We start from the raw sequence: 8,896 nt of genomic DNA, 5'->3' as shown, positions 1-8,896 counted from the left end.
ATGGATAATGAAGAGGAAGCCAGGGGAAAACATAGTGCAATCGATCAAGAAAAATATAAAGTAAACCAGTTTTTAAAAATACTCTTTTGGGAGTCGAAAATAAATCCCCACCCCACTCACCAAACACATATTGAATCCTGTTAATTCAACCAAGAGTGTTGCCAAAAAGAAGGACCCCTGGTAGATTTCAATAATTCTTATATCTGTGTCAGCACTCTGCTTTCTAGTGGTAAGCAATAACTGGGGGATTCCTTTTTTAAATAAATAAAATATATGAACCCATTACTGAAAAATAAAAATAGTTGAAGCCATAAATTTTGCTTTCAACATCGGTGGCACGAAGCACTTTTAAAATGGTAAATTGCTCACTGTTGACACCACAGCAAGGGGACCCCAACTTCTTCAAGATGTTGGAGGGCTTCTTCGACCATGGTGCCAGCATCATGGAGGACAAGCTGGTGAACGACCTCAACACCTGCGAGAGGGAGAAGCAGAAAAGCAGAGGTGGGTGTGGAGCACCCTGGGGGTCATCAAGCCCTGCAACCACATTCTGAGCCTGTCCTTCCCCATCTGGCAAGACAAGGGCTCCTGGGAGGTCATCTATGGCTGCTGGCCCAGCACAGCCAGCATCATAGGCCCTGTGAGAGAGGTGTCCATTACAGCACTGATGTTGAGTGGAGATGAAGGTATAGCTTTGACTTTTCTTACGACATATAAGTATGCAGTGGCCAATGTGCCATTTGGGGGTGCCAAAGCTGGTGTTAGGATCAATCCCAAGAACTACCCGAAAAAGGAAGTTCACCACGGTGTGGGCAAAAAAAAAGGGCTTTATTAGTCCTGGCATTGATGTGCCTGCCCCAGGCATGAGCGTGAATGAGCAGGTGATGTCCTGGATTGCTGACACCTATGCTAGCACCATCCGGCACTATGATACTAATGCCCTTGCCTGTGTCACTGGTAACCCCATCAGTCAGGGTGGAATCCATGGGAAGGATCTCTGCTACTGGCCGAGGGGGTTTTGCTGGGATTCAAAACTTCCTGAGTAAAGCTTCTCATGTGAACATTTTAGAAATGACAGCAGAGTTTGGAGATAAAACATCTGTTGTTCAGGGATTTGAAAATATAGGCCTGTGCTCTATGAGATATTTGTATAACTTTGGTGCTAAATGTGGTGATGTTGGTGAATCAGATAAAAGCATACAGAATCCAGAACTGGAAGACTTTAAATTGCAACATGGATCGATCCTGGGCTTCCCCTAGGCAGAGCTTTATGAAGGGAACATTTTGGAGGCCGACTGTGACATACTGATCCTTGCTGCCAGCAAGAAACAGCTCACCAAGTCCAGTGCACCCAGAATCAAAGCCAAGATCATTGCTGAAGGTGCCAATGGACTAACAACACCAGCAGCCAATAAGATTTTTCTGAAGTGGAGCATCATGGTTATTCTACATATCTATTTGAATGTTGGAGGAGTGGCAGTATATTACTTTGAGTGGCTGAAGAAACTAACTCATGTCAGTTATGGCCGTTTGACCTTCAATCATGAAAGGGATTCTAACTACCACTTGCTCATGTTTGTTCAAGAGAGTTTAGAAAGAAAATTTGGGGATCATGATGGAACTATGTATACTTGTGCCCATGGCAGAGTATCAGGGGCATCTAAGAAAGACTCCATGCACTCTGGCTTAGCTTACACTACAGAGTGCTCAGCCTAGCACATCACGGTGCACGGCCATGAAGTATAACCTGGGATTGCACCTGAGAACAGCTGCCTATGTCAAGGCCATGGAGAAAGTCTTCAAGGTGAACAATGAAGCTGATATGACCTTCACATAGATAAATTGTAGCTGACTTCTTCACTACTCTCTTCAGCTCTTCATCTCTAGACTTATCACAAGTTTACATGTAACATCAGAAACATCTTTTTTCCATGACGTAATAGATAGTGGTCACCATTCTCAACAAGTCACTCACAATCAATCCCTTAAGGAACAAGAAATTAAGGGTATGGGAACATGTCCAAGCTGATGATTATGAAAGTAGAAATTACCTATGCCAGAGAGCCATTGGGTGTTTTGCCTTTAGATAATAAGTCTCTCCTATATAGATGGCCATGCTGCCTTGCTCCATGGCTGCTCCCCAACAGTCAGAGCTGTGGCCCAGAAAACTCTCTGCTGCCAAATAGCAGCCAATCGCTAGCTGCTTCAGCTCTGGACAAGTCTGAGATGTGCTGTAACTCTGACACATTTAAAAAACAGGTGTGTGGCCTTTTCATAAGGCGGCATGGTCCACAAGTGAGTTATTGGTATTTTAGATGAGAAAAATAACTAAATTTTGCAGATTGCAAACAAGAATAAAAGCTGCTTCTGCATTTTATTCTTTTAGAATAAGTGAGTTTATGCTGCTGTAGTAAAATTGCTTTTAATCAACTTACTAAGCCCAACCTTGACTGAAGTAGTGAAAACCTTTAAACATAATGAATGAAAAAAGCTAGTATTTTTATAACAAAACAGTATCATTTATAGCTTATCAATAGTACCATATTTCCCCATGTATAAGATGCACCCTTTTTCGAAAAATTTGGGGCCTAAAAACTGGGTGCGTCTTATACAGTGGTTGTAGATTTTTTTACTTGCATTTCCCGCTTTTTTGCACTTGTCTTTGCGCTCATTGTTTCGCGCTTGTTACCAGTATATTACGGTAGGTTACGTTTTTCCACGTTCTGCACAGAAATGGCTCAGAAAAGATTTTCATACAGTATTTAATTCAAGTTAAAAGTTTGCAAAAGTGAACTGAAATCGTGCTGCTGAACGTAAGTTTGATCCTCCTCCAAATGAGAAAACAATCTGAGACTGGCTACGGGAAGAAGAAACCCTACTGAAAATGCCACGGCAGAAGAAGGCCATGAGAGGCAATAGATGAAGACAGTGATTCGTCATGAGACACAGATGAGGACAAGCTAATGGTTGGGAGTTTTGACAGTGATGAGGAGTTGTATGAATTTTATGATGACTAAAACTTGAGTTCAATAACTTTATGGAATACCTTTTTTTCAAATTTCAGGCCCCCAAATTAAGGTGCGTCTTATACATGGGAGAGTTTTATACATGGGGAAATACGGTACATTATTGTTCGGCAAAACAAAAAGCCCAATGGAAAGTTAAGTTATCTTAATACATATCATTCAGTAGCAAATTATAGAGGCTATTTTTGTTGAAACTGTCAGAATTTACTAACCACAGTTATGATATATATTTCAAAGAATGTTGTAACTGCCTTATCATGTTTATTAATTGGCCTTCTCTTTTGAAGAATCTATTGTATTGACTGATTGAACAATAATTCAAATAGAGTGTACTAGAAAAAAACACGTGAACTCTCTCCGTGGAGTCTGGCTGTTGGCTCTGAGCATTGCCATTGGACAACTCGTCCCGAACTTGTGTCTGTGCCCGTTTAGAGGCCACATGTTCTACACACAGCTTCTTGCGCTGCGGCCTGAAAACAACCTGGGGTGGACAGTTGTGTCTGGAAGTTATTTCACCAGGGCCTTCTGACCAACAGTGTCCCAATAAAGTGCTAGATATCATTTATCTAAAAATGAGCTTTTATCTTTTTGTTTACAATAATATCCTTTCAGAAATGTCTAACTGCTTTGTAACTGCATGACTTAACCTGGTGAGAAAAGTAGTTATTATAAGATAGTGGTATTGTAATAAATATGATGTCAGAGAGGTAGTAGATTGGGGGGTGTTATCACTCTGTAAGGGGTGTTAATGTCTAAGTATTACATTGCTTTGTACTTCTGAAACTAAAAAAAAAAAAAAAAGTCTATCTTTTCAAAAAAAACCCCCCAAAAACCCGAAAATGTATTCCTGCACCTAATTTTGATCTCTCTCCCTAATAGAATATGTGATCCTTAAGGGCATGAACTGCTGTGTTGATCATTTTGATTTCAGTGGTCATCCTAATACCTGGAATATAATTGGAATGAAACTGGTAGAGAAGGAGAAAGAGACTTTCACATTTAATACTGTTACGTCCGCATAATGGAGTTAATGGAGACATTTTATAATATTATTTATCTATATTAATTTATACTTAACATATATTACTGATTTACTGAAATATTTACACACTTAATAAGACACAATGTAACAGATTATAATTATTATATCCTTAACTTTTGCTGGTCCTTCCTCATACTAAGTACGTTTGCAAAACAATTTTTTAGGCAGGTAGGTTCTAATATACTGATTTACTCTCAAGCAGAAAGATACCATAGCAACATGGAGAAACAGGCTCTATGAGACCTCATTCCTAACACAGGCCAGTGTCTTTCATCCTTCTAGACTTCATTGGTTCATGACATTTTAAAAATATTTATTATATTATTCTTTACTCCCTATTCATTTGCAATTGTTTTTCCCAAACAATTCCAGGCTCTGCTTTAGAAAACAAAAAACAAAAAACAAAACCCTGCACTTTCTGATTTGTCAAAAGATTTCTAGGGCTATTTTACATTCCCAAGGGGTTTGGAAGAGTTCTGAGAGGAGGTCCCCTGCTCCCTGTCTTCTTCCTTCTCCTCTCTCCTCTCCTTTCTCCCTAGCATTTTGTTTCATGACGTTTGCTATGTGGGACCCTTCAGTGGTAGCAAAAGGACTACTCATTCACCAGTGTTTTAATATATGAGGTCCCAATCTTTTTGCATAACCCTGTTTATTTGGGAGAAAAAAACCCACATTTTTCTGAACAGGCTTGATTTCTCTCTTCACTAACCTCCTATCAAACTCTGATCACATTTTTACCATTTCTTGCAAGTGTTCATTATTCAACATAAGGCTCTTACTATTTCACTAGTTTTTATGAAATCACATTGTTTAAATATTATACCTAGTTCTTATTTCACACTCTGTTTTCTTCATGCGTCTAGTGTGATGTGCCTACTTATTTCTCAGACTTATTTATTTGGAGCGTTCACTTCCACTTTGAATCACATATGACAAGAATGTAATTCCCATTTAATTTCATTTCATTGCTAAAGTACAAAAAGACAAAGTGATAAAAGGTACATTTTGAGCAGTTAACTTATTTTGCTACTATGAGAAAAGATAAAACATTTTTTTTGTGTGACGAGTTAAAAACACAAAATGATTTATTTAATTTTTGACCTGATTATATTTAAAAAATAAGAGGATTAGCTTTTAGTTTTATATGCAAATAAAATTTGTGGACAACCTTTTTGTACTGTTTTTCAAAACAAAAAATTTTCTAGTTATGTCTTTTTTTGCATACAAAATGAACCAAGAACCTACCATCAACATGCAATTTGAAGTAATGTGTTCAAAGAAATGATGATAGATTTTTCCCTGTGTATTAAATCCAATAATAATTAAATTCTATTTTATGAAATCTAACTAGCATTTACTGAGCAGTAGAAACACAATTGAAATAGATGCAAAATATATGGATTCCAGTTCATTTGCTCATTTTATACATTTGTTGTGGTTGATTTGTTTTTTGTTTTTTTTTAATTCCTAATGTGTTCAGACACTATGTCATTAGTAAAGTGTAAACTGAGCAAAATACAACATTTTTAGACATCAGTATGTTACCATTTGTCTTGAATATTTTATTTATCCATCTCCAGTATGTGTCATATATAAGGCACCTTACCTTGGTGTGTCAAGAACTGTAGAGAGTCTGTATTTTGTTCTACTTGTAAGCTAACAAGTTAGCCTGACAGTTTTATATATGCTGTCAGAAGACAGGAGACTCTTAGGTCTAAGACAAAAGATTTTACTTTTCATAGCATAGTAAGAAACATGAGTTTCATATTTGTATCGGCTCCCTTTGGCCCACAACAAATTCAACAAGGGCTTGGCCTAGATGAATGCTGTACCCTCAGTAGGTTTATATCACAGCTGAGAGACCCCTAGATTAAAATCTTCCAGGCTTTTAAACAGTGTGCTAACAAACCTGGGCAACCTTTCCTAGAGGAAGACACTATCTTTATCATCCTGGCCTAGAAACAAATCTGTCCTCCACCTTAGAGGGGGACATTATCTCTTATCTTCTACAACCATTTTCTCTACAAATGTCCTTGTAAACATAGTCCAGAATATAAACTGATTCAATACCTGCAGAAATATCAAAAAAGCATTGTCTGCTAATAGAGTATTATAAAGATATTTCCTGACATGAAGGAGTTCACAATATAGTAAATGTGAAAGGCATGTAAAAGTGAATATAAACTAATAACCACTTATTTTCCCAAGTTCTTTGCAATTTGAAACTTTGTGCTCTCTGAAAATTAAGACATACTTAATACTTAATATTTATGCACTCAGAGCTCTCTCTTTCTTCATAATTTCTCCCTTTGATTTTATTCTTAGAAAGCTTTTCTCTATATTACAGAAAGAGTTTAGAAACCCTTGTTTTGGTTCTAAAATTTGGTTTAGATTTAGAATAGCTATAAAAATACCCTTATAAATGGTAAATATCAGTTGGAAGATAAATTGATTTAGGGAATAGAAACAAAAGTTGAGGGGACATCTGTTTCATTTTTAAAGACTTGTAATTGTAATTAAAAATTAATGTCAATATGTGGGTGAATTTCAAAATTACGGTAACTTAATGAGTCATTGTCTGATGCATAATGAACTTTGGAAAAGATAACATAAAAACTTCTAATAATTTGTACCAAATAAGTTAGGGAATATTTATACAACTAATTGAATGGGAAAAGAACTCCTTTTACTATATCTTAATTAAATAATAAATCATGTCTTAATTAAATTAAGTAGTTGTTCAAAACAAAGGGAAATTATGTATATGGTTTTCAAAATATTTTAAAGACACACATTCTTTATACTTTTGATTTAATAGGGGAGAAATAAAATAATAAAAATATAAAAGAATAATTTAGTTGCCCACTTTTATTGCTTTACTATCTACTTCAGTATAAATATTTGGCCTATGTCCTTAATTGAGTTATTCAAGAACACATAATAATTGGCTTCCTCACTACCAGACAGACACATTATTTTTATTAATATCTAATGCTACATCCTTAAGTATTTGAACTTAATTGAAAAATAAGAGAATATATTCATAAAGAACATTGATGCAAATCAATATGGATTAAAATATAAAAACTATTCCAAGAAGCCAAAAAATGACTTCTAATATTCATTAAGTATAAATTTTAAAATCATTCCTTTCAGTAAAATAAAAATAAATTAAAAGATAAAACATGTTACTTTAGAAAAAGTCACATATTTCTAAACAAATAGTTTCTATCTAGCAATTTTATATACTTTTTACTCTATATTTTGGAAAAGTTCAAATAGGCACAAAATTTGAGAGAATAGTATAATAACTCCCCATTTACCCATCAATGATAATATTGTTTTATCTATACACATACTTACTTCCCTCCTGATTTGTATTATAATAAAACCCATGTATCATTTCATTTTATCCATAAATATTTTATGAGTATAGTTTTAACATTTTAATGGAAACATTTTGAAATTATAAAAGTTAAAAAAAGCAAAAAATAGGAGTAAATGTAGTTGATGTTAAAAACCAAGTATCCTTTAAAATTATATTAAAAACATTAATCAGACAATGCATCTATAAACACATTGGATTATTCATTGCAGTATATATTAAGAAATATTTGCCAAACTCACAGATCTTAAAGAATTTCCAATTTATTTAGGGAAATAAAACCCAGACTAATTAATAATAAAATAGCTTGAACTAGTCATCTAGACTACTTACCTGATGTAATATTAAAGCAATCCATAATTAATTGAAATGATATATAACATATTTGTGATTTCAAAAGAGGAAAATAGCACATGTTTTGATCAGTATTAAGGGGGGTGGGGATACACTCCAGGTAGCTGTGATAATGCATCACTGATTTTTTTTTGGAACAACTGCTTGTATTTCTATAAATACTACTTATTAAATTCATCTGAATTTACATTTAACTTAGCTTTCTCCACTGTTCTGTCATGTTTCTCTCATTCTCATATAGAACTCTACTGGTAGCATGCTTTCAATAAACCACACCAGAATTGTCATTAAAAAATCTGCTTTTAGAGACCCTGACCTAAGAGTTAATATGAGGAGAGGACCAGGCAATAGATATTAAAGATAGAATTCTGGAGTTGTATTATTCCTCAGTAGCTGGCAATAAGGACTCTATCACTCTAGTTCAGTACTTCCTCACTAGGAGAGATAGTGGTAATTTCTGCCACACAGAGGTAGTGTAATTATTAGAATGTATACCTGCGTGAACCTGAGTAGATTCTTTCTAAAACTTTGAGTATACTGAGTTGGCCAATGTGCCCTTGTCAGCAAATCCCCACCCCTACCTTGAAGACTGCAGAACACTCAATTGAGTAAAGCACCTCACAAGTTAATACTGGCTTCCTCAGGAATTACCCCATCTCTCACCCTGTCAAATAGAATAGTAGGGTCACAGTCAGCATGGCTTGACGGGGGAGAGACAAAGCGCACTAAAAAATGAGGGATTATATGCTAAAGGAGCTGCAGGCCCTGGCTGAGGTACACTGGACAGTCTTTTGTTGACAAGTTGATTAAATCAGTCCGTCTACCTAGATAGGGCAATTACTGATCCTGCTAAGGATTTGCACATGTTTCAGATGTGCATTTAAATCTACAACTATTGATTTTATTGTTCAGTAACTCATTATTATTTTGCAGTAAGTCTCTTCACCCACATACTGCCTGGGTCTCTCGGGCATCCCCAGCACCTACAAGGAGGTCTTTCTTCAGGGCTTTGCCCAGTGTTTCCTAACAAGTGTTGGCAAGGATTCGCAGAAATTAGAACCTTCATGCATTTCTAGTGTGAAAGTAAAT

At 35.7% G+C, this 8,896-nt stretch overlaps 1 pseudogene; it reads left to right on the top strand.

Annotated features, from left to right (window-relative positions):
• The first annotated feature begins 386 nt into the window (after positions 1–386).
• Positions 387–1,837, top strand: LOC109377157 (glutamate dehydrogenase 1, mitochondrial-like; annotated as a pseudogene).
• The last annotated feature ends 7,059 nt before the right edge of the window (positions 1,838–8,896 follow it).

The sequence above is a fragment of the Hipposideros armiger genome, unplaced genomic scaffold (assembly GCF_001890085.2).
Source record: "Hipposideros armiger isolate ML-2016 unplaced genomic scaffold, ASM189008v1 scaffold_1303, whole genome shotgun sequence".
NCBI classification, from domain to species: domain Eukaryota; kingdom Metazoa; phylum Chordata; class Mammalia; order Chiroptera; family Hipposideridae; genus Hipposideros; species Hipposideros armiger.
The sequence above is the reverse complement of the archived record's forward strand: the minus strand, read 5'-3'. Positions and strand labels throughout refer to the sequence as shown.